The 27,580-nt window shown below is 32.4% G+C and overlaps 1 protein-coding gene across 14 annotated transcripts in view; it reads right to left on the bottom strand.

Annotated features, from left to right (window-relative positions):
- Positions 1-27,580, bottom strand: part of LOC145249475 (target of Myb1 membrane trafficking protein-like) — a 202,341-nt gene that overhangs the window by 92,664 nt on the left and 82,097 nt on the right. The gene's annotated exons all lie outside the window — the stretch shown is intronic.

A 27,580-nucleotide genomic window follows, 5' to 3' on the forward strand; every position in this document is an offset into this window, starting at 1 on the left:
CTCGTCATCATGAACGTTGAGGATTTGGGTCGTTGTGGACGCATCTTAAATTTAAAGCTGTACAAGCTACGAAGCGAACGTCTGCCTCTATGTGCTGTGTATTTTGGATTGTTTTTACTCATGCTGAGTTCACCTATTTGTACCAACCATCATCATCGTCATCATGAACATTGAGGATCTGAGCCGTTATGGACGGCGTAGCAAATGACTGTCTCTACTAAGTGCTGTTTGTATTGGATTGCTTTCCTTTTTTATTCATGTTAAATTCACTTATTCGTACTAACCATCATCGTCGTCATAAATGCTCCTTCATGTATATTCTACATGTATGTGTACGTGCATATGTATGTGTATGCGGGTATGTATGTGTGTATGTGCATGTCATGTGCATGTTGTCATGTCTGTCTGTGTGTGTTCTTGCATATGTATGTTTGCGTTCATCTGTGTGTATGCTCGTATGTGTACGTGTATGTGTTTATTTCCATGTGTGTGGGGGGTGGAGAGGGCTCCCAAAAGCCTAGGTAAAGGCAACCCCTCTGGGTGAAGCAAATCTCTGATAAAAAAAACAAAAAACAAGCTGGAGACCAGTACCCGCATTTAGCTGGTCTGCAGTTTGACTTGTTGCTGGCTATCTTGCTCTTGCTTTTTGCTAGATCTCAACATTTTGAACAGAGAGAGAGAGAGAGACTTAGCTGTTGTACAAAGCTAAAACTCTATAACATAATCTTTGTATAGATATTTCCTCAGGTATTTGTCTATAAAAAATAGTCCTGTGGCCATGGAAAAATTGTCACGCGTGTAGGCCTGAAATGCTGGAAGCATGTAATAATTGATCTGCCATCATTCTATATATGCATATGTATATTTATATATGTACTAGTGTATATATTTGTATGTATATCTATGTGTATATGTATATATACATTTTTTATATGCGCATATATGTATGTGTGTGTGTATATATATATATATATATGTGTGTATGTATGTATGTATATGTATGTATGTATGTATGTATGCCAATGACCGTCTTCACTGTTATGTCTGCTTGAGTGTGTGAACTCGCCGGCAGGACTAAAAAAAAAAGGTCATCTTCAGGCTCCTGGACAGTGACTGAGGGAGTGGCACTCGTCTGACAAGACATTGCAATCATCATCATCATGTATGTGTGTATGTATGTATATGTATGTTTATATATATATATACATGTGTATGCATATCTATGCATGTATATATGTTTATATGTATGTATATGTTTGGGTGTATATATATATATATATATATATATATATATATATATATATATATATATGGAAAAGGTACTTAGATGACTGCTTCATCCTATGGAAACCCACATGGGGGGACATCACAGACTTACACACCATACTCCAGAACCTACACCCAAAAATTAAATTCACCATAGAACAAAGCTCTACAGAATTACCTTTCCTAGACATACTGATAAAGATTAAAGACAATAACATTATCACAGACATTTACCGCAAACCTACAGACACCGAACAATACCTACACTTTAAAAGTCACCACCCTAAAAGCTGCATAAAATCAATTCCCTACACCCTAGCACGTAGAATCTGCACCATAATCACGGACAATAACCTTCGAAAAATCCGACTCAAGGAACTACGAATAAATTTAAGAAAAAGAAAATACCCATCACAACTTATAGACAAAGGGATCCAACTTGCGACAAATATACCAGTAGAAGATTTGAGAACCCCTTAAGAACGAAACAAAGAACAAATCCTAACATACGTCTCCACACACAACACAAACAACCCTGAACTTTTCACAGAGATAACGAAAAACCTCGTCCTACTTAACCAAAACAGCAAACTAAACAATTTCCTTAAAACAACAAAAATAATAAAAAGCAAACGCCAACCCAAAAACCTAAAACGCATTCTTACCTCATCCAAACTCAATCAAGACGCAACAAAAGGAGTCACAAAATGCAACAAACAACGATGTGGAGTCTGCAACATAATATTAGAGGGAAACACATACACATTTGCGAACCCCATACAAACATTCAAAATTAAAAAAAACCTAGATTGCACCTCAAAAAACGTAATCTATGTAATAAAATGTCCAGCATGCGATAAATCCTACATAGGCGCTACAAAAAACCTTAGTAATAGAGTAGCCCTACACCGATCCAACATCAAAATCGCGGAAAATAGACACCTACATGTATCACAACATATACACGCATGCAGTGGAGGCAGATTCGAGATAATGCCCATCTTCCAAACTGACAACTACTTCTACTTGCTAACTCAAGAAAAAAATTTCATAACAAAGTTTAACCCCGCCTTAAACGTCTCTCCATAATTATACACATAAATAGGCAAAACACAAAATACACTTACACGCATGCATGCTTGGGTAGGTGTGCACCCTCACACACGAAACAACAAAAAAGCACAATAAGGCACATGCACACTTTCGCGGGTGCGCGCGCCCATACCCAGTACAGTACCATTTCTCTTAACTAAACAAACAACTAGAAATTAAACGTATGTATGTGTGTGTGCGCGCGTGTGTGCGTGTGTATATGTGTATGTGCGTGGGTGTACACATAGGATTGTGTATGCGTGTGTGTATAGTTATATATCATCTGTTATCTATGCTACATCTTGTTTGTATATATACGTGCACTTATGTTTGGGTGACCGAATCCATGTATGCATATGTGCATGGATTGGAAAGGAAACTCCAACCAATATATACATAAGGTGGGATGTATGAATATGTATGTGTGTGTGGGATTGTGAATGCATGTGCCCATATATATATATATATATATGGGTGGATGAGTGTATACACATCCGTATGTATGTGTGTATGTATGTATATATACATATGTATGCACATGTATGAGTGGGTAAATGTGTTCGTGTGAATATGGATATACGCGTATGTGTGAGCCCCTGCATATGTCTGTGTGTGTGCATGTGTGTGTGTATGTGCCTACATAGTATGTGGATGTTTGTGAGTGTATGTGCACATACATATATGTGTGTACATATATGTGTGTATGTGCGTGTATGTGTGTGTATATATATCTTCTACCTATTATTCTCCATCTTACTTGTGTGTGTGTGTGGGTGCGTGTACATATGTCTGAATGATTAAGCGCATATATACATGCGTGTTTTGGTAGGAAAAAAAAAAAAAAAAAAAAAAGTGTATATATATATATATATATATATATAAAATAAAAAATAAAAAAATAAAAATAATTGTTAGCGGTGGATGTATGCGAGTGCGTGTGTGAGTGTGTGGGTGGGTATGTATATGTGTATATATGTATGCTCCTACATATATTTCTATGTATGTACGTGTGTGTATGTGTGTGTGCCTGTGTGCGTGTGCATGTGTACATGTACATGAATATATATGTATGCGTATGGGATTGTGTGTGAGTGTATGCTATACATGGGGAAAGAAAGTCTTTAAAAAAGAACCCTAAAGAAGCCATAAAAACCTTCACCATATGGACTAAAAAACACTCTTTGAAACTAACTTTGACCGGTCACAGTGAAACACTTAAAGTTGGAGACAGGACGTCTAAACACTGAACACAAGCATCGCACCACTATGAAAAACATATTTAATATCAGCGGAGGCATATCCACAAACTCCCATTTTAAAGAAAAACTTTTTACGAAAATATCTGAAGAGAGCACACCCTAAGCTCGAAACGCGTTATAAAAATATTTTAAAATAAAAATATGATGAAAACCTTTAAAAAAAACCCACAATTGTTGATGGCTACACTCTTTTAAATATATATATATATATATGTATGTGTATAAATGCATATATATATATGTATATATAGGTAAATGTATATGTGTACATGTATGTATATATGTATGTATGAATGTGTGTATATATGTATGTTTATAGATATGTATGTGTATATGTGTATGTATGTATGTATGTATGTATACCAATAACCGTCTTTGTTGTCATGTCTGCTTGAGCGAGTGAATTCGCCGGCAGGACTAAAAATGTCATTTTTGGGCTCATGGACTTTCAGTATCTGAGAGAGTGGCACTCGTCTGACAAGACGTTGCAATCATCATCATCATATATATATATTAGTCTTGGAAACTTTTCTGTATTAGTTTGCTGCCTAGAATTCAAACTAGCCCTGATATTTCAGAGATCATTAACTGTTTACCATGGAACACAGTTTCAAAGATTTAAAAACAAAATAGTATTTTATATGTCTCAGCAATATTAATAAACACCACTTCCCTTAAAAAGTAAAAAGAAAAACGTTTGTTCTAGATATTGGATCTAGATTTTTTGCTCCAGATTAGTTGTTTTGCTAATTTATGCAAGATTTAATAAAAATAGCAACAGCTTCTGTCCGTTTAATATTTAGTTGAATCTTGAAAAGTAATCTTGTACCAAGTTTAATAAAATCTTTAAAATTCCTTGTATCTTATATGAAAAGACAAGAATGTTACAAAAATAAAATTTGGGTTACCTTAAAAAAGACTTGTCTGCAAACTAAAAATATTGGACAGAAAATTAAACATGACTGATCATTTTTAATGTTTGAATGAATGAAGAACATTTCGATATACATGCACACACACAATGGTTTCCACTTAGCATAAAGCATCACTCTTCATAATTAGAATTGATGTCTTCACAATTAGTAATATAAACAAATATAAAATTTCAATTATTTTTTTTGTGGTGAGTGTAATGTACAGATAAGATTGCTGACAACTGTACAAGTGATGGAGTTTTGAATTTCAGCCTAAAATACTGTTTAGCTACACTGATGAGATGTGATACGGCAAAACAAATGTCTGTGGATGACATATATACCCCCACAAACACATTAAAATACTCATCCCCATGACGGGTATAAGCGATAAATATAGCATTAGTTTTAAATTTTTACGTTTATTCTTTCTTTGTGGGCCATTTGAGTTAAGTAGGCTGAGGCATGGTTCTGAACAGTTCTAGGAAGTTCACTCTCCCAAGCTTTACCATCTTCCACTTTGAAGGGGCTAATTTATTGCTAATCAGTTATGGTGCTCCTACCAGGAAATGCTAACAAGGGTTTCTCAGGCATTTTTTTGTAGACCAGAGTGCTCAGTCTCTTGGGCATTGGATTTTCAATTCCCATCTTCCAACCTTGTGTCACATCTCCTTCCCACTTCAGGAAGTACTAACTCTATTGCAACTACCTGCATGCGGTAGTTATAAATGGATGGCCCTGGACCACCTACTTTCATTAAATTATGAAATGATTTTAGTTTTGATTAAAACATTAAAAAAAATGCATAATAAAGGAATTAAGGAAAATCTAAATTTAATAATTTTGACAAAGTAGTCCATTAAAGATTGATTTTTGAGTGTGGGGGCTATTTTTAAATAACTGAAAACACTGAAATCCAGATAAAAAAAAATTCACACGATAACATTGCTAAAAATGGATGTAAAGAACCCAATTCAGATTTACAACTCTTGATTCTCGTGATGTAGAAAAAAATTTATCCAAACGACAAATCAATCATGCAAGGGTATGCTTATTGAAATTTGTGGAGGTGATTAAAACGGACAAAATAAACCTCATATCATTGATATGTTGAATTGTCAGTTTCCAAAACAAAATCATATGATTTAAAAAAAAAAAAAGAAAAAAAGCTGTACATTCGATGCTTATTCTTATTTCAACTTCCAAATCTCAAATCTTCTTCCATCTCAAGTAAATCTTTTTTTTTTTTTTTTAACTCATGTTTATCCCTAACAAAGCATATCGCCACTTGGACGTAAGGGGCTACTATTTAGGACCATGCTTAGGAATTTACAAGATGTTGATTCACATTACATTTAAACTTCTGCATATCAGTACAGTTAGAGAAGCAGGTAGTAGGAAGGGAATTCCAAAGTGTAGATGTTCAAAGAAAAAAACTATTTGAGTGGAAAGCTTTCCGGCATTTAGTGACTTCAACAGTGAAGGGATGAGATTTTGTTGCTAAGCAGGTTTATCAGGGATATGTATGTCAAGGGAGCACAAGTGCAACTAGTTCATCAGAGCACATTCCATTAAAATATTTGTAAAACAGGCACAGAGATGCAACATTGCTACAATGGGACAGGGGTTGAAGTTTAGTTGATATAGTGGGATATATTAGATTGAAGACTCTTTTTAGGACCATATTCAAGAGGGAGGAGCTAGTGGTAGAATCAGCCCAAATGTGACAACAATATTTCCCGCATGGGCGAATGGTGGCCTTGTAAAGGTACAGGATACTCTCAGGTGCGAGTAGTCTTCTAGCTCGATAGAGGGAACCCACCTTCTTTGCAGCAGCCTATCATGATAAATAATCTGCATTTACAAATTAAGCATTTTTGCAAAGCTTTAAATAAAGTGCCATGATTGTTGTGAGCAAGACAGGACAGGTCAAGATAGATTTGATGACTGATGTTTTGAGGCAATCTTATTGTTTGCTAGTTTTTATACTAGCAATTCTCACTGGCTAACAGTATAGCTAGGTAATTTCACAAGCTTTTGTACAATTAGCACATACAGGATAGGGGTGTTGGTATAAAATACTAAGACTATGAGGGTGCCTAGTACTAGTTGAGAGGGCTGAAGAGGGGGGGGTCAGAGAAGACATATAGTGTAAAACTATGTTGGTACCCTACTAGATGAGGTCATTTAAACATTTTTATTTTCTTGGGTTTTATCAAAATAATGCAACAACTCAAATACAAAATAATATTCAAGTTTGCTTTTCATCTATCCCGAACATTTTCAAGAATACATATCAACATCTTTCTGACATCAATATGAATTAAAGGACATATTTTTGCCATTAAATGCCAATGATGTAGTTTGGCACATATGCTTGCTGTTATGCAGATTCCCAATTCTGAAAGCAAAAAAAAAGGAAAAAAAAACAAACTTTTTTCTTCTTTTCATAAGTTTTAAAGTTTGTAATGAAATCATTCCACAGAATTTTATTATTAATAATCTCATTAAATAATTCCTATTAATAAGAAAATTGTAAAAATAAAACCAAAAAAAAAAAAAATGAAATCAAGATTTGAAGAAAGTTGTCAATCGACTAAATTTGAGTGGACCAAAAATAGGCTTCCAAATTTAAATTATTTTTTATTGAGAACCAATTTTCTTTTCTAACTTTTGAGATGAGAAACTGAAATTGATCAGTTCCAGTTTTTGTCTTTATAATCAGTAATTCTAGCAATTTTAACGTTTTCATTTTCAAAACATCGATCATCTCTAGTGTTATTTCGTTGTTTCAATTAACCCTTCTAGGAATGGAAACGTAAACACTAAACCATGTACGAAATAGACATGAGGATTTGGGAATCTTTAGACTTAGAAACCACTACATCCTGCGATGCATGAGACAGTTAAAGTATAACATATTTTTTTATCTGAAGCTAGATCCATAGCATCCCTCAGACAAAGTATGGAATAAGGACCCCACAAGCAGAGAAACTCAAAGGGAACACTTTTCAATTGACAACAGTTAATTGCCAATGCATGTGTCATTTGTAAAAAAACATACACAATTTGAGTTCGTTTTATTCATTGATTTTAAATATTAAGGAAAGATTTAAAGTGGGAAGAATACTTTTTTTTATGTGAGGTGTGTTTTTTTGTGGAAGGTGTGTTTTTTTGTGGAAGGTGTGTTTTTTTGTGGAAAGTGCGTTTTTTTGTGGAAAGTGCGTTTTTTTTGTGGGAGGTGCGTTTTTTTGTGGAAGGTGTGTTTTTTTTTTGGAAGGTGCGTTTTTTTTGTGGAAGGTGTGTTTTTTTGTGGAAAGTGCGTTTTTTTGTGGAAAGTGCGTTTTTTTGTGGAAGGTGCGTTTTTTTTTTGTGGAAGGTGCGTTTTTTTGTGGAAGGGAGGTCGGCTTTCCTTTTTTTTTTTTTTTTTTTTTTAAAGAAAACTTTTCAATAAATGAACATGGTTTCTCATTTTTAGCCACTCAACTTCCAGGGTCCTTACTCCATCGCATCCCTCCAGCTTCTTCTCATTGCAATCAAATCTTAATTGTCCGATTCTAGTTCATTTTTGGTCTTTTTTCCGTTAGAGGTTTATTGGAGCACTTCGTTGGGAATTCTCTCTGGGACCAATCTTAGGGTATGTCCAAGCCAGCCTAGATGTCGTTGATTATTAATGACACAACCTTTGTAATAGCCAGAATTGTTTTTGTGTCCTGTTTTCTTTTGTTTTGTAACTAATGGATCACCACTTATCAAGGCAAAAAGTTACTAGAGCATTAAGGTCAATGAAATGGAATGATCGTCAGTCGAAAGATGAATATTATTGGAGCACTAAAAATGATTAAGCGAATAAACTGCTTGATTAAAGCCGATGCCAAAAGTAGATTTTTTACTCTTTTTTTTTTGGGGGGGGGGGCTAAATCTCCACTCCTGAAGTAGAGAGTCAGAGTCAAGAATAGATTATGTTTTATACAAATAAAGCTTTTTGTCTCCAGCTGACTCTCACTTCTAATGCTAGTCTTAAACCAAACATGTATCTTATATATTCTGTGCAAGTAACCTAATCATTTAGTTGTGTTCTAGAATCACTCTCCCTTGCTTAATGACTAATATACTACTGCTTGTATCTGTAAGGTTGGGCTGAAGATGCCACTGAAAAGGTAGAGAAACTGAAGCAAAATAAGGTCACCGATTTGTAAATAATGGAAAAGTTACAAAATATAAAGAATGTGAAGTGAACATTTTTACCGATATTTTGTTACGCATGGGAACTGTCCAAAAAAGATTTGACCTAGAAAATCATGATAGAAAACAAAAAAAAAAAAACATTTATGTTAATTCTAAACTATTAAAAAAATAATACCCCCCCCCCAAAAAAAACCCCCAAAAGTTTGTATTGAAAAAGAGCAACAACTAGCAAAGAATTTAGCAAATGAATGAATACAAGTTCAGATAAAAATTTAAAACTCTAGATAATCTATAAATAGCACTCAAGTTTCTGCATTTGTGCATCATTTAAAATAGTAAAGGTTCAAAGTGCTTGGATCAGACACGCCCAAAAGCATTCTTGTTCACCAACCCAACAGAACTCTTTCCAAGTCATCAATCAAATTCGTTTATAAAAATGCCACAAATAACCAATTTCACATTCATTATTAGAAATAGTCGATTACTTCCAAATAAGGCAGTAGAGATTATTACCTTGCATAATTTTCTTATCATGGGAGCATCTTAAACTATGAGCTTAGGAAAGTGTAATTTTAGAGACCGTGAAACAAACATTGCTAAGCGCCAAAATCACAAATCGCAATGACTTAAGTTAAATAAATCTAATAGATAAAGTTACTTGTCAGATTTTTTATGTTAGATCTAAATAGCAATGAATGTGAGAAATTGATATTTGATTCTGACTAGCGATTCTTTATTTTTATAATTTCAGCATGTTCTTTACCCCTAAAAAGAAAAAAAAAAAAAAGTATTTTGTTTAAGTTTCTTTCTGAAAATAATTATTCCGGCAAGTTAGACTATTACAAGAAACAATTTCAAATGACCTAAAAAGTTAAAAATAAACTGAAAATGAAATTAATTAATCCAGATTATGCTGGATATGTACAACAGGGTTCGTACAGATTTTCAATGTCCATTTTCAAGGACTTTTAAAAAAAATTTATGGCTTTCTCCAGATAAAATAGTTTTCACAACAAATTTGGGATTTGTTTTACAATCCACAGCGATTCAAAAAAGTGATAAAAGGATCAAATATATAACAAATAAATGTTACCATTGCCAATAAAAGTTACTTTGCAACCGACCTGCATCATTTTTTAGTGTTTTTAAGTAGTTTTAAATGCTTTTTATTTCATCTCAAATATTAACTCACTTTATGGCTTTTAAATTTCCAACCAAGATAACCTCGAATGAGACTGGCCTGGCAATCACAATTTTTTTTGGGGGGGGGGGGAGAAATTCGCCATTGGAGAGTTTTTTAGAGGGAAGGGGTCATTTTTATTTATAGCGGCTACTACTACTACTACTACTACTACTCTCTCCCAAAAAATTAAATTATAAATGAAAGTAAAAATGTAGGGAGATTTTACCCATCCGCCTCCAACAAAAAATGGGGGGAAAAATTGTGATAATTGAAAACTAGGCCGTCGAGACTGAAAAAATAAAGTTAGCTCCCTTTATCTTGGGATAGTTTTGTGATAAAGGAATGTAACTCTTGTATTCACAATACTACTATGCAATGTATTTCAATTTTTTTTTTTTTTTCAATATTTAAAAAATATTTTAATGGTATGTTATTAATACTTAAAAAATAATTTAATAGTATTTATTTTGATTATATTTTTAATGTTTCAACAAATTTTTATTGGATATACAGAATACAATCTTCAAGGCCTTTCAAGACATTTACCATATTTTCAAGGATTTTTCAATGATAAAAGTTAAAATTCAAGAACTTTTCAAATCTGTGCAAACCCTGTATAAGTAATATTTAATAATTTGAATTGAATCCATTTATCTTTTAGTTTGCAGACACGGGAAGGATGTACCCAAATTTCTTCAAAAATTGGTAATTGGTGAGTCCCAAATCCTTGAACCCTAAAAAAGGAGGAATTTGACTGATAAAATATTAAAAAATAGTATAAAACTCCCATAACAGAGCCTATTTTAAAATAACCAAACTACTGCAAAAATTGATAACTTTCATTATCATGATAAACAATATGTTTGTGTTATAGGTAAGATAATAAAAAATAACCAACACCTGAGATTTCTGAATAATGAGAGAGGCTCATTCAAATAGGTAAAAGTGTCAAATTTAAACAATAAAACCATTTTTTTTTTGCATCCCCATCTGGCTGCACAAGTGCATCAAAATTATTGTTGTATTTTGCATGAAAATTTAAAATCAAAATTTATCAATGAACTTCTTGATTGACCCTCATATATACTAAAACCTGTGCCACCTTTCTATCCAAATTCAGAAAAAAAAAAAATTACAATTTATAATCTCATACTTACCAAACTAAGTCATTTACACAAGCTGAAATGTTAGAAATCATTAGGAATTTATGAATATTGAAAATATAAATTAAATTAAAAAAAAAAAAAAAAAAAAAAAAAACGGGAAAAAATCCAACTGGTTAATTTCATTTGGTGCAGCCATGTATTGCATGCCTCCTCTTGTATCGATTCCAGGCAGTATGGAATGTGGTAAACTGATAAAGACTAGATTTGAATGCATAAGAAGCTATATGACTGCTGCATGCAACTAAACTGATGTTAACCTTTTGGATCTGACTGTGTGCGGAGTAGGCATGAGCTGTTGTCTGGTGTTACCTATGCCAGAGTCTGAGACACCAGCAGCATCCTAAATGCCCAAATCAAATGATGATAGTTATCTCTGAAATCATTCAGTTTGTTAATTTTTTTTAATGATTACAAAGTTCATTTTGAAGCAGATCGTGCAATTTCTTAAAAAATTACTCTATTAGAAAAACAATCTAATTGTGTGGCAGATTTAGGTTTTGAAATTTTTCTTGACAAATAAATTTCCAGTGTGAGAATAGATATGAAAAGATGTTTATTTATATATTATTTATTTAGAAATACCATCAATTATAAATTTAGAAATACCATCAATTATAAATTTAGAAATACCATCAATTATAAATTTAGAAATACCATCAACTATAAATTTAGAAATACCATCAACCATAAATTTAGAAATACCATCAACTATAAATTTAGAAATACCATCAATTATAAATTTAGAAATACCATCAATTATAGACCATGATGATCCCCAGTGACTGAAGTCTGGCATCTTTACAACTGGTGATGAAATGATGAACCATAAAACTGCAAAACATGTGTCTCTGCATAATTATATTTTATGAATATAGAAAATTTTAGATAGTGGTCAAAATATGATAATACAATTTTCGAATAAAGGAATTTTATTAAATTTAAAAATAGATTTTATTTTATTTTTTGGCCATGATTGTAAGGATGATTAATCGCTAGCTTTGAATGAATATTAGCGCTGAGTGTTTGGCTGGCTTTTTCCATGATATTAGTTGGCCATTGATGTTGTAATCCAGTTATTAAATGTTATTAAATACAGTTTGACGGTGAACTGAAAAAGATATTGTTCTGACGAGAGAGTGATCACAAGTTATATCGTTTATATTGTCCTGAAAATGATGAAGTGATTGCACAAGACTGACCAAAAACAGTAAGTCAAGGTCAAGTATAATAATCATGATGTGGCTGCATCATTGATTGTAGTTTTGGTGAGTGGAGTCATCAGCTGGACAAGTGAAGTTAGTCGGAGTTACATTAACAGGATCAATTAATCATGTTAACGGCTGGATTAGCAAATAAATCAGTTAACAAATGAACAAAGTGCAGGAATAAGTAATTGTCATAGCAAGCTACAATCAAAGTTTCTTGACGCCAAACTGAAAACGAAATCATACCAGATATTTTATATGGTTACAAGGAAGAGAATCAGATACAAGAGTTATTAGAAGCAAGAACAGATACAATTTGAATTATTTGCTGAAAAGAATAGTGATACAAGGCATCGACAAGTGAGAAAAATGCCAGATCATCCTCTGTCTATCCTATTCTTCATTAAAAGCATTCCGATTCATTCATCCAAGCACCATTCCTTTCTTTAACCGCTTGAGCAGCCACCACAATACCACATTTACTCTACTTTGATCTTGAGTGATAGATCGTGCCTGGTATTTTAGCCATAAAGGCGATTGCCTGTTGGTTGGCTGCCTAACATGTTTTCACAATCAGTGGACATTTGATGGTATCATAACTTCAAAAATTAAGAACATGTTTTGCTTTTTTAATTGGAAGTTGAGAGAAACCAACATGTTCGTTTTGTTACCATGGAAGTGACTATTGTAAAAGATTACAACATCCACCGATCATTTCAACGCTTATCCACTGGATGCTTTACTGGTAGAGTTCAGAAGTCTCAACTCTTTCACAGACACATGCGGACCACTTGGTTTTACATGATTAATAGAAAACTATCACAATCTTATGATTATTTAGTCCTTTAGGGAATCATGGTTGAGCGTTTTGAAAAATGATCAAATAAAAAATAATTAAAAATAAATTTTATCTTATAATGCAGTTTTATTGTATTTAATTTTGAAGAGTTCTCAATCCAGGGAAGGTAACTGTAGTCTATCAATTTAATCAAATAATTCTAATTCTTGAACAGCCAATATGTATACTTGTTACGTCTTATTTAATTTTTGTTATTAATATTTAAATAAATTATTTTGATATGCATGACTTTTTCCTTAAAAAGTTTCTTTAAATGCCAAAAGTAGTTTCTTCTCATTCCATATGATAACCTTACTCATCTCTCTTGATTCAGTTTAATTCCACCGTTTGAGAAAATGATGGATAAAGAATAGCTACTTTTTATTTTTTTGAAAAAAATCGTTCTAGCAGATTATTATTACATAATCATTTTTGTAATTTTTACAAATTTCAACACATGTAACTACATCTGGAACCTAAAGGGGATATCGATCATACCAGTTATCATAGGTGCCACAGGACTTATGAAGAAGAACCTGAAGTCCTACCTAACTAATATTCCTGGTGAACCAAGTGCAAAAGAGATTCAGATAATTGCACTTAAGGGAACAGCGAGGATACTAAAAAGAGCTCTCGGTTGGTTTCAATAAAAAAGCGGGGCAATGTTGGCAGCTGGTTTGGCTGCCCCATACCCGGCATTACAATCTTCAAAGGAAGAAAAAAAAAAAAAAAAGTGTTTTTACTTAAAATGCAATTTGATTTTTATAATACACAAGTGTTGAATATTGGTTCAGTTGCTGTGCATTGTGCCAATTCTTAATGGCAGTTCCAAAATATATGTTTGTTTTATAAATTCAATATTGAAAGGGTTTAATACCTTGTATTATTTTCCTTGATCTTGCCTGGTACTATTATCTTTCTAAACATTCGATGATGATATTATTGTCATTTACAGACTTGAAAAGTCCATATTTGCTAGCTTCCCCATCAGAACAGAGTTAGGCACAAGGTTGATTTTTAATGTGGGAGGAAAATCCAGTTCCCATAAAGGAGCAAACTGGATTGGGACAAAAATCTTAATTGCCTTGAACTAGAAGGTTTTTTACTTCACTGACTGAGAGCAGATACTACACTTTTATTCTAGCCTAAAAGAGTCACATTTTGCTTTTTAAGCAATGACTAATAGTTAAATCATCAATTTTTTCATGACATTAAATTTCTCCAAAGATTGTCAAGTTCCATCAAAGTCTTGAGTTTATTTTACCCACTCTCCTAAAAATTACTTAACAAAACCGATTTAGAAATTTAATTATAAAAAACAACTGAAACTTGAAATCAAATCATAATCATTTTGCTAAAGTAAAATTAAAAAAGCAAATATAAAACTAACTTTTAAATCCCAAGATGATGGAATTTCGAATTACTAGAAAAACTTTAAATAATTTAAACGCACATACAAATGATCCAAGATTAAAAACAGCTTGAAATTTGAACCAATATCAATCAAAATTGTATTTTGGAGTATAAAATTGATAAAAATAACAAAATGTGTGAAATTAAGGAGTTTATTTTTATATAAACTCATAAAATACTAATACTACTAATAATACTTCTAATGCTATGAAGTTTGGTCAAAAGTGTTGAAGTTTCATCATCAGGTTAAAACATTTTATTTTGAAAGATTAAAAACTCCCAACAGACATTACTCAGGAAGCAAGTAAAATGCTAACAATGAATAACCTCAAATACTATTTATACAGCAATTAATTTAAACGCGTTTGTCATTCATGAATATTCTCAGAAAATGCAGCCAAAAACAAACATGAAATCTAGTAGGTGATGTCCTTTTCTCTTCCCTACAACCTCTTTGCTCACAGAAGAGACGTTGTGAGCCTGTTTCTGCTCTATTATTATTTTCATGGCAAGTATTCGACTGAACTTCAATCTATAGTTCCCCCTTGCCAAACTTTCACAAAAACACTCGATTAGTTACAACTACTATATATGATTTCTCCACTATCTATGCTTAAGTTTAAATGCTTAAATTTAACTGCAGATTCCATGAACAAAGCTTCTTTCCCAGAATAGTCTGGCTGTGGAACATTGTTCCGTTGCCCTGCTTCCTGGTTGAATACAACATAGTAGCCTTCAAGCCTAATGTAAACAAGTTCTTGCCGAGCCGTCCCCATAAATAATCAAATTCTACCCAATCTACACCATTAACGATTTCAACACTACCACCGCACATTCATTAACTCTTATCCTCGAGTGCTCCTTGGGCCTTGATAAGTGGTGACTTCCAAGTAAAAAAAAAAAAAAAAAAAAACCCAAAAAAACAATCCATCTCTGTCCAATGCTTTGATCCGAGAACCAAATATATAGACACAGTCACTCTTTCTTTTAGCATAATTCAAGCTAGGAATAAGATGAGAATATGTGTGCATGTTTAAAATAATTGTTTAACTTCATAGCGTTAAAATGTTAAATTATAAGAAAATAGACATCAACGTAGACAAATGTTGGGCCCAGAATTATTAACTTCAATGTTCACCCTCTTTTTAAAATAAAAAAAGAAAAATAAACTACCTCCTTCTCCCCAATATTAAATTATATTTTTGATTCCTTCAACAACTTAGTAAAAATATCAGTTAGGGCTTTAAACATTTTTTTAAAATACTTATTCTTACTCCATTTACTAAATCACTTTATTACTATGAGTATTATCTATAAAGATGGTGGTTATAATTGGATTTCTCTCAGTAATATGTTGAGAATAAACTAAATAACATTATTGTATTTTAAAATTCTTTTTTTTCTGCTAATGTTTGCAATTTATTAAAATTCATTAAAGAAATAATATAATTAGTCAAAAATTTTATCTTTTTTTTTTTTTTTAACATTTTTCAAGTATAAATAAACACAACCAATTTAAATTTCAGCATTACTTTTTTCATTTTTAAAAACATGTTCTTTGAATGATTTTTTTTATTTATTTTAAAAAATTATCTTTACAAAAGAAAAATACAAGTTCTTTTTCAAAATAAAGTAAAAGATATAAAAACCCACAGAAAATTAATTGAATCCCTTAAATTTATTCCTAATTGGAGGATTCTGTTTATTTTTTTCTAAGGGAATTTTTTAGATTTAACTTTATATTACAACTAAAACAGTGAATGTTTAATTATGAAATTAATAAATCCACTTCGGTTTCTATGTAAACAAATGAAGCATGCATGGTCCCCCGTGAACAAGGCATAAAAAAAAAAATGATCAAGTTCAGCACTTGTCAACCCACTTCTCTAGCCCCCCAAATCCCCTGGGGATGTCAAATCCTGACGAAAATGAACAAACGGTGCAGTTTTAGGTCTTAACATATGAAAATTTGAGTTCTGCATCATGCAAAAAAAAATATAAAAAAAAATGACGAAGTCCATCATTTGCCTCCCTCCCATTTAGCCCCAAAAGTCACCAAGGCCTTAATATATTTAAATTTGAGTTCAGCACCATGCAAAACTGCTAAATAGACGTACAGAAAAATATGGGCAAATATGCTAAAATATTCACAAAAATAGTGTTTTTATTAACCCTAAAAGAGCCCCTGGGACACACCCAAGAGTTATCGCAAAGTATAGCCAAACAAAATTATATAGAAATCAGTTAGTTACAACTTTTCAGAAAGTTTTATAAAAATCTAAGGCATCAATTTTTTTTATACAAGCACAAAAGTATCCATTTTGGCCATTTTAACCCAAATGGCACCCCTAGTGGGGGTACTGGAGTTTTCTCGGAAAATCTGTTGTTACTTGTTTACTCGAATCATGTTTAATATTTGTGCAAAAAATTTTTAAATTCCAAGGCGTAGTTAAGAAAAGTGCGGACAGATGAATAGACGAACGGACAAGGGTGATTTTACAGGTCCACCCTCTTTTTGTCGGGGGGGGACCAAAAAGTCATTTTAAGGATGTTTTTGTGCTTATTTGAAATTTGAAGGAAATTTGGAAGCATTTAAAATATGTTGAATGAAAAATCATTTAAACTGGCTTTAAAATTCTTATTACAACTTTTGAAAGCTATTTACATCCAATTATTTTATAAATAAATATTAAAACAAAAAACAGTTATAATTATTTTCAATCTTTGGTTCAATCAATGATTTAACAATCAAAGAATAATGAAACAATTTATCTTTTTTTTTTTTTTTTTTTTTACAAAATGTTAACTTCTAACATTACCAAATTGACTAAAGAAAAAAAAAACAGGCAATACGTTATTGCACTTTTCACATGAATCCAACAACCAGTAACTTTGTGATTTTTTTCGTAGGATTTAGTCATATTTTGAAAGCATTATTTCATAAGGTTAAATTTGAACATTTTACAAAATCAATGCTGTTTAATTTTTTTCATAAAATAAAAAAAATCATTAAAAAATCTTTTCTGAGATTTTTGATAGCATCCACCCTTATCAAAGAAGATGTTACTATTATTAATTTTTCCCCTTCTTTTTGTTAGTGTTGCTATGTCCAGGGATGGTAGTAATTCTGATCTCATTGACGGTTGTATCACTTTGGGTGGTATTCACCCTTATCAAAGAAGACTTTTTTCTGTTGCCAAGTTCAGGGATGGTGACCTCTAGAAGAGAAAAGATATAAGCCCGATCTCACTGACAGTATTAAAGTGAGATTTTATGTGTTTTGCATGGTTGGCATGAAAAGAGTGGATGCCACTGAAAATCTCAGAAAAATTTTTTTTTTAAAATGATTTTTCATTTCATAAAAAATCATACAGCATTTTCATGTTTTATTCCTCTTCTCAGCCAACACAAACATTAGCTGTGCACAAATATTATACACGGTGACAGTTTTCTAAGAAAACAATGTTAAAAGCTTTGTCAATCTGCTATCAAAACAAATACTTGTCAATGCAAGTGTTAAAACAAAAAGGTGACAAGAAAGATAGTTTTTTTTGTATTTAAATGCTACCAGCAAAATGTTTTGTCCTCTTGTCACTTTCATGAACCCGCATATAAATCCACGATATCTGAAACAGGTATATATATATATATATATATATATGAAATAAAATGGAGGTAGAAGGACCTGGATACTCAAGGTTTCACCCGATTTATGCGGGCTTCTTCAAGAGGGATGGTCATTGACCATCCTTCTTCAAGAAGCCCGCATAAATCGGGCGAAACGTTGAGTATCCAGGTCCTTCCACCTCCATTTTATTTCATATCGTCGGATTTAATCCAACTCAACAATCATTATATATATATATATATATATATATATATATATATAAAGATTTGGTAAATAAAAAAAAAATATGTACGGTTCAATTTTTTTATAGGGATTGTTTTTGAAAGCTAAGTTTTTTTATTTACACAAAGCAGAAAATGTCTTTATAAAAAAACCATGAAAATGTTGATTTTGTGAAGATCTGATGCTCAAACTTTGAATATTGTATGGCCTTGTGCAAAACTTGCTCTGAATATGGGATGTTTCAAGTCAAGTGAATTGGGGAAGAAACAGCTGATTCTAATAATGAATAATTTATTAAGAAATCAATTTAACACATCAGGAGACATTTCAAATTAGGTAAGTATGCATTTGATGGGGTAACTTGTTTTTGTAATTTGTTTTGCTTTTCTTAAATTTGTTTTTTTTTTCTCCAAAATTCTTTTTACGTGTTCTTAACATGGTGGTCATTGGAATATAATTCCAACCCAGACAGAGTATTTTCTTAAAGAAATTAAATCAAATCATATTTTATTCTTTCTTAACATGCTGCAACAATACACAAGAGAACTGTTTTATCAAGTAGTTTGAGAGTAGATAATGCACTGTGGATACATTATTGGTAGCTCCAGTAACTCTTGTTTCTCCTTTTTTGTCCCTCAGTCCTCATTTCCAATGAGTGATTTTTCTGACAAAGGGTGAAGAAAAAGCTGCTTTCCAGGTCGGTAGTACTTTGTGAATAGTAGCCTGAGATGTCGGAAAGTTTCTGTTTCTATGTCTATCCTTGTGCTCATGTCACTAGTAAGGGTGCTGGAGGTAAACATTTCATCTGGGCTGACATTATCCGCCTGATAGTCAGGGACTTGAACCGTGGATTAACCACTAAGGAGGCTGTCCTATCAGCAGGTGCAAAGTACTGGGGCTGCTGTATTGCCATTTGGTGAATGGATTCTGGAACATGTAGAAGTTTCTGGTGGGGCCTCTCGATGCCATACTCGTGGGTAATTGTTACGGCTATATCTTATGTGCTACAAAAAAAAAATATATATATTTCCTGTCTTTTTCTCTCTTACTTTCCCTCTCTGTCCTGCTCTAACCAAGTCTGTCAACCCGTTCCACAAATCCCAAAACTTCAACATGAAATATCTCCAGAAAAAAAAAACATGAATAAACCTAGAACCCCATTCTCCAACGTAGACCCCTACTACCATGTCACCTTCTCCAACATCAGGGGTCTACATTCCAACCTTCCAATTACAAAAACTCTCTTCCGTTTGCCTGTTTCCCACCCGACTACAACTTGGATGTCTTTAAGTCCAACATAAACAAATTCTTGATGAACCACCCCTTAAGAAACTTTATCAAATCTCCAATACTAATGATTATTACGATACTATCCCATTGATTACTGTACACACAATTACCTTACCCCCCCCCCCCCGAGTGGTTTCCAGGCCTTGACAAGTGGTGACCACCATGTAAAAAAAAAAGTCTAAATTATCTGAAATGGCTTTTCTCCTTTCAGTTGTGGCATGTTGCTGGTCCTGTGCAGTTCTAGGAGGTCCACCCTGCCAGGCCTTGCCTTCTCTCTTTGAGAAAAGGGTTAGTTTATTGCTAATCGCCTGAATGCGCCCCTACTGGGAAATGTCAATGGGCCTGCCTAGGCATTTTTTGCAAGTCAGAGTGCTCTTCCTCAGAGGCATTGGCTTTTAAATCCCATTCTCCAACCCATGTCTAATCTACTCATTATAGGAGAAAGGTAATTACTATTGATGTATGAAAATCTAATATTGATTTTCTAGAAAGAAAACAGTCGATGATAAAGAAACTGGCTTTACTTTAAATATTAGATAAAAAATAAAATGAAGGTACACCAACAAAGTCAGGATATGAAAAATGAAAGGACAAATCTGAACAGAAGCTGAAGCTATCCAACTTTGAAATCATTACAAAGAAATTTGTAAACGTGCAAAAACCACTAATAAAGCAATGCACTCTTTGATAAAGTTTGGTTTATGTTTTTTTTTTTTATTTATTCATTTTTTAGTACAACGACAACCTGGGTGTCAAACACTTGTTCGTTTCTCTTATGATAACTGATATGAGCTTCATGAAAACACCATTGAGTCAATCATGATGGATAATGCAGGTAGATAGTAATATTTATTTATTTGTGGCCTGTCATTCTCATCTTCACCTGGAGAAGACCAAAGGAATAGTTGGCCAAAACGTGGTGAAACAACACCAACTATGAAGATGAGGCTAACAGTATGTAAATAACTATACAAATTACTCGTCTCAAAGGATTCTAATAAAAAAATAATATATAATAGATAGTAATAGTTATACATATATATATATAAATATATATATATATTTTTTTTATTACCGTTTTATCTACTTAGTTACACATGTTTCGGTTACCAAATCGTATCAACGGTCGATAATTTCAGACTTAACAGAGGGATAAGAAATAAGAGGGAAGGAGAGAGACAAGCAGTTAATATTACAGTGTTAGCATGAAATATTAAACCCGACGCGGATATGAATAGAGGGGAGTGTGAGGGGGAGGAGAAAGGGTGAAAAAAAAAAAAGGACGTGAGATGGGTAAAACGTTGAAGGTAGAACTAGAGGGAGAGAGAAACGGATAAGAAATCAGAAGGAGAGAGACAAACAGTTAATATTGTAGCGTTTTATATATATATATATAATCCTATATAAATATATATCACCCAGATAAATATATATATATATATATATATATATCATCCAGATAAATATATATATCATCCAGATAAATATAATCCCAGTTGAAATCTAATTATAAAGTTCTCCTTGATTCTCTCTTGTTGGATCTTTTTTTTATTTATTTATTTATTTTTTTACAAAGGTGTTATCACTTAAGGTCCAGAGGCCATTTGAGGATAAAGGTTAATGAGTGTACGGAAGTCAATGGGAAAATATTGTAGTAATCGTTAGTAGTGGAAATTTGGTAAATTGGATTACATAAGGCGATGGCCCATCAAGAACTTGATTGGACTTGAAGATGACCATATTGTAGTCAGTTTGAAAGCAAGAAAATGCAACAGAGTTCCACAGGTGTGCAGTTCTAAGAAAGAAGCTTTGTTCATGGAACCTATGTTTAGGTCCAGGCACAGATAAACAGTCGGGGAAATTATTGATAGTGGTTTCAGTGAGATGAGTTATTCTCGTGAAAGTCAGGCAAGAGGGCACTATAGATTGGAGCTCAGACGAGCACCAGCCATGAAAATAATGATAAAGCAGAGACAGGCTCATAACGATTCTTTTGTAGGAAAGAGGTTGCAGGGAAAAGAACAGGGCATTCTCTTCTAGGTTACAAAGTCTATTTTGAACTCTGTCAAGGCAGGATAAGTTGCTTCTAGCAGCTCCTACCCAGACGTGGTAAAAGTACTCCATTCCTGGCTCTTATACAGGATCTGGAGTACGTATTACAATGAGTGTGGGGGGGGGGATAGCTTGCTACTTTTAGTATGCTTAAAAACCAAATTTCTCCTCTTCCATCACAAAAAACTTGCTTTACTCCAATCGAAATAAAAGGTTTTCCCTCTTCTTTAAATATATTCTTGTTGTTATATTGCACCAAGAGATGGGGGAGAGAAATGAAGCAGTCGAAAGGAGAGATACAAAAGTTTAAAAAGCAAGATGCTACTTTTTTTTCTTTTTGTTTTTTTAATTTTTTTTTTATGTTATTAATAGCACCGAGCAACTTTGGGTAGCCCTGCTAATTTTTTATGCAATAAAAATTATTGAAGTGCAGCTGAGAAAATGTTGCAAAACTCAATTATTTTTTAGTGAAACAGTCAATATCCATAAAGGACTTGTTCAAATCTAATTTATATAATTGTGATGTGTGTGTATATAGTTTTAATGTGTTCTTCGGAAGCAGACCTTTTAAAAAAATTATTGTAGCAATTAATTTGTTTACAACTGTCTCTCGCAATCCAATGATAAAAGCAGCTTAACAACAAGAGAGCTACTGAAAAGAAGCACATTCTTTTCGATGAGCAGCACATGACGTAAAAAAGGGAAAAAGGTACACTTAGTTCTAATTAGATGTGTAGATGAAATGGACATCTGAAAAAGTGCTTCAAGGTTAAAATTAAGCAAAACATGAGAGATAGCCTCTTTAGAAACAAACAGTTTTGCACTCATTATACTTATTATTAGCTAGTATCAGTTGCTGGTTTTGCTAAGTTGATATTTAAAAAAAAAATTTTTTTTGAAAAACAAACACAATTATATAAAATCCTACATATGATCCTAGTGATTAGTGTATCCTGTGATAAGGCTCCACTCTGGGAATTTAAGAATGGGTGAAGTTATTAGTCCCAGTCTCATAACGGCAAGTATTCGTTAATGAACAATCTAATTATATATATATATATATATATATATATATATATGACAAGAGTATGAAATGAAAACACAAAACTATATATTGGTAGATATAGAATGGATCATTTATTTAATAATGGAATACAGGCAAAATTTGGGGGATAGAAGCATTAGGCTTCGAAATGCCCTGGCATAAAGAGGACTCTTCTATCCCCCAAATTTTGCCTGTATTCCATTATTAAATAAATGATCCATTCTATATCTACTAATATATAGTTTTGTGTTTTCATTTCATACTCTTGTTGTCCTATTGTATAAGCTCCAATAATTATTGTTGAGCTTGGCATTATCCGGATAAGTCTCCTTTGTGGAATTGAACTTTCTCTTTTCCTTTTAAATTAAGCTATCTATATATATATATATATATATATATATATATATATATTATACTAGCCTGGGTGTCCGGTGTTGCTCGGGTGTTTGGAGATGTGTGTTGAGCAAAAATAACAACAAAAAAAATTAGTAGTAGGCAGGCGGGCTTGAACCTGTACCACAAAGGAGGAAAAGAAAGTGAAAAAACAAAAACAAAAAAAAACATGTCTTTGCCATTGCATCCATCACCAAACTGGAAGTGACGAAGGTTTAAATTAAGGCTAGTCAATCAAAAAGAGGGGATAAGGTTAAAAAATATTGGCGAAAATCGACCCCTCCCTGTAGAAAAGTGCCCAGTTGAGGGTGAAAAAATTAATGTTTTTAGCCAAATTTTCGATATTTGTTGTCCGAAGGGTCGAGCTTCAAAACAATACCGATCTTGTGAAAATCCGTCGCCTCTGTCAAAAGTTTTAGGCAGACATACATACATTTAAAAAGACAGGTGAGATTTATATTATAGATATATCTATAAACAGATGATCAAACAACTAGATTTCAATTTCCAAGATTTTATTCATCTTCCCATTTATTTCTTTTGATATGTCCAAATTTTCATTTTTTTTTTTTTCCAACACCTGTTTAATAATGCAGAAACAATCGATTAATAGTGTATCAATTTTTTTCCACGGTGACTCGTTAGAAAAATTGAAACTTTTTAACTTTAAAAAGTAAAGAAAAAGAATTGGGCATGATCACAAAAAGCCAAAAAAATTTGCAGAATAGTTACAACGCATGGTATGGTGGTGAAGCCATATTTGATTTATTTGAAATAAAGCTGCTTTGTCATCCATTTTTATGTACTCTGTACTTAAATTTAACATACATTGAGCTTCACAAATAAAAGGATTGGTATAAATAAAGGGTGAAATATAATTAAAATAGCATATTTTTCCCATAATCACACACATGTATAAATATATAAAGGGCACTTGTCTGTGTGTATGCCCAGCTAAAACACTGAAACTACAATACAAACAGCGACAAAGTTGATATTTTCTTTCCTCAGATAAATAATATCTAAATTAAAAAAAAAAAAATTACTATTCATAGTTGACCCTAAATTGGTAAAGATTTTATCTTGGAGGGGATCTGTTTTCTAACCACTAACTTAAAAGAATTAACTGTTTTTTTATTCCTAGGATTATTTCCCTATGTCAACTCATTTGCCAAAGAATCTATAAATGTGTGTATGTCCAGAGAGAGGAATGAGCTAGGCAGAGAAGAAAGAGGGGGTAGAGAGAGGAAGGAAAAGAAAGAGATAGAAATATGTTACACTTTTACCCCAGGCAATGCCGCATTGCTCTGTTAGTGTGTGTGTGTGTGTATATATATATATATATATATATATATATATATATATAACAGATTAGCAGAGATGCATAGCCTGATTGTAAAATACATTTAAATATATTTTAATTCATGCAGATTTCGTACATATTATTATAGAGTCAATTTTCTACCGATTTTTATATATTATAAGGTTGTGATTTCAAAAATAAAAAAATACATCCATATGACTTGGGTGCATCAGCTTGAATAGAAACCGAAACCAAAACTTATGAAGAATTCTTGGTAAAATCATTTATTAACAGAAATGGAAGGTCATAACAAATGATAGTCACTTGGAAGAAAAAAGATGTGTGACAAAATAACACATGCTATCATATTAATATAAAGATATGTCATTCCATTAGTTTTGTGCTGAAGTACTTATCAATGACATCCAACTTTGCCTATAAATCATAGTTTTTTGAAGGTTAAATTACATGTCACTGATAAATGCAGAGGCACAAAACAAATGGTACGACATAATTCAATATGTAAATATCCTGTTAAATAAATACATTAGGCTCTTAACTTGGTAACTGAGCTCTCAAGTCATTTTTTTTCTTTTTAACCAAACATTGCTTGTATCAGATTTATATAAACTAGAAAAAATTGTGACACATTGATCATTTATAAGGCTCTTATCAAATTGTTCAAATCAGAAAAAAATGAGTTTGCAAAGCCAGTTAAATATAAAAATGAGCATATAAATTAACTTCTGATATAGTGTAGTTGTAAGTAAAAGAATTAAAGTAAATTAAATAGATTAATATAGATTAATATATCTTAATACTGTCTACTTAGACGAAGCCATATGTCCCCCACCTCGACAACTCACTGAGCCTCAACGTTATGTATATGAAATTTGTTCTTCTTCATCTTCTCTTCTTATAGCTGTGTCATCGTCTTTTATGCATTGGCAGTTGCTCTGACATTTTCTGTGAATATTCATTGTACTCTGGGTGCATGTATGATACCATCGATTCTCTGAATGATAAAGTCCACATGTATGCTCTGTCATAGTTGTGTTTGTCAGTCGGTTTATCAAGTTATTTTCTCATCTGCTCAAAGCCACAAGCCGTCTTCCTCGGTGTCTAAACTAAGTGTCATCAAGTGTCTCATCGGACTGACTCATTAACCGTAGCAAATACACTCTCAATCATCATCAATCGGACAATGTTGTAAAACGTTGCAAAACACTAACCTTTGCAAATTACTTCCCAGTGTCATAAAACCCACTGTCAATCTTCAAGTGCCTGCAAACTAAATCTATCTACATCCATTGTTCCCGTCTTTTGTTTCTGTCATTGCTATACCCTGACCATGTAAAGTTTCTTTTGTCTATCTTGCTTCCTATCTATTGTCTACTGATAAACCCTATTTCCTTTTTATTTTGTTATATTTTTCTGTCTTTTTTTTTCTCTTACTTCCCAACATTTTGAATGGGGGGGGGCACACTTTAATTTGTAAATAAAGATACGTTGCTATGGTTACTTTCCAAATGCATATTTTAATTCTTCACCTTTCAAATCAAGTACCATTCATGCTTTTTCTCAGTCAACTCATATAGCACGATCTTTCTAACCCTTTCCCATATACCAACATATAAATTACTCTTTCTTTCTCTGCCTGAATATATCTGCTGTCATCAGTGACTGAATGTTGTTGCTATGGAAACTAACTTCAAACACAATGCGAGAACAAACAAATGACAATACACATACAGATTTCCTCAACACAGGGTGAATGTTGCAACAATGACTAAGTTGACACAATATATATATTTCCCCCTCAAACCCCAGGTCTTGATGAAGGGGAGACTAAAACTTGCTGCATAGGTTTTAAATTATCTGAAATAACAGCAAGGGAAGACTTTATTCCAAATATTTCTCATGTTATACCTCCCCTCTTTTGAAAACAGTATGATTAGGAATATCTCCAGAATCAAATGATCTTTATACACTGTGTAATTTACTTTATGTATGAAAACCAAAGAGGGGGAGATATAACATCATTTGAAACCATAGCAGCAAGTTTTAGTCTCTTCTCCATCAAGGTCAGAGGTTTGGGGGAAATATAAGATATTTTGTAATTCATATGCAAAACTAGGAAAACAAATGACTATGATTGAAACATTTTATAGTTGCAAAAAAGTGCCAAAAATAGGTTCTGGATGATGGATGATCCCCTTAATGTACGACCTTAAGGGCAAATGTCACATAGCGCACTATACAATTCAGGTCATTGCCTTTCAACGAGCCTTCATTTGTTAAATTCTGATAAATTTTCACTGAGATTTAGAACTTATAAAATTGCCAAAAAAGTTGGTGTGCATGTGTGTGTGTATGTATATATATATATATATATATATATATATTATGTTAGGTCATGTCATGTACATGTGTGTGTATGTGTATATATATATATATATATATATATATATATGTAATCGTAGCCACATTGAATTTTGAAATGCTCGTATCTTTGGTTCCATGGGATGAAACATAAATTTGCAGTTTTTTTAAGAGTATAATACTATTCTATGGTTAATATTTTATGACAATTGGTAAAAACGACCTATATTTTCAACATACTAAAATATGTGCAAATTTGCCTACATTTGTGTATATATATATATATATATATAGTGTCCTGGCAAACCAGTTTTAGTTTTGCTGCTTTGGGATGAATTTTGCTTGGTTGTCACCCTTGTAGTCTTGCTAAGCCACTAATATATATATATATATATATATATATATATATAGTGAATGAATGACAAAAGACTACATTCCAAAGTTCATGATGTTGATCATCTTATAATTTATTCCTTTAATTCAGTTGACATTTATAATTCTTGACAGTATCTATTAGCGCAAAATCAATCACTTAATTATTATATCAATTAGTAAATCTATTTTGCCCTTAACTCATCAAAAGAAATAGCAACAATCAACCCGTCAAAACGAAATATAGACTTGTCATTCATTCACTATATTACTTTGTAATTACATTGAGCTTCTTAAATAAGGATTGGTATACATAAGGAAATAAAATTTATTTCCACAGAAATATATATATATATATATATATATTTC

Source organism: Euprymna scolopes, chromosome 28 (genome assembly GCF_053919585.1).
Source record: "Euprymna scolopes isolate OS-2025 chromosome 28, ASM5391958v1, whole genome shotgun sequence".
Lineage (NCBI taxonomy): Eukaryota > Metazoa > Mollusca > Cephalopoda > Sepiida > Sepiolidae > Euprymna > Euprymna scolopes.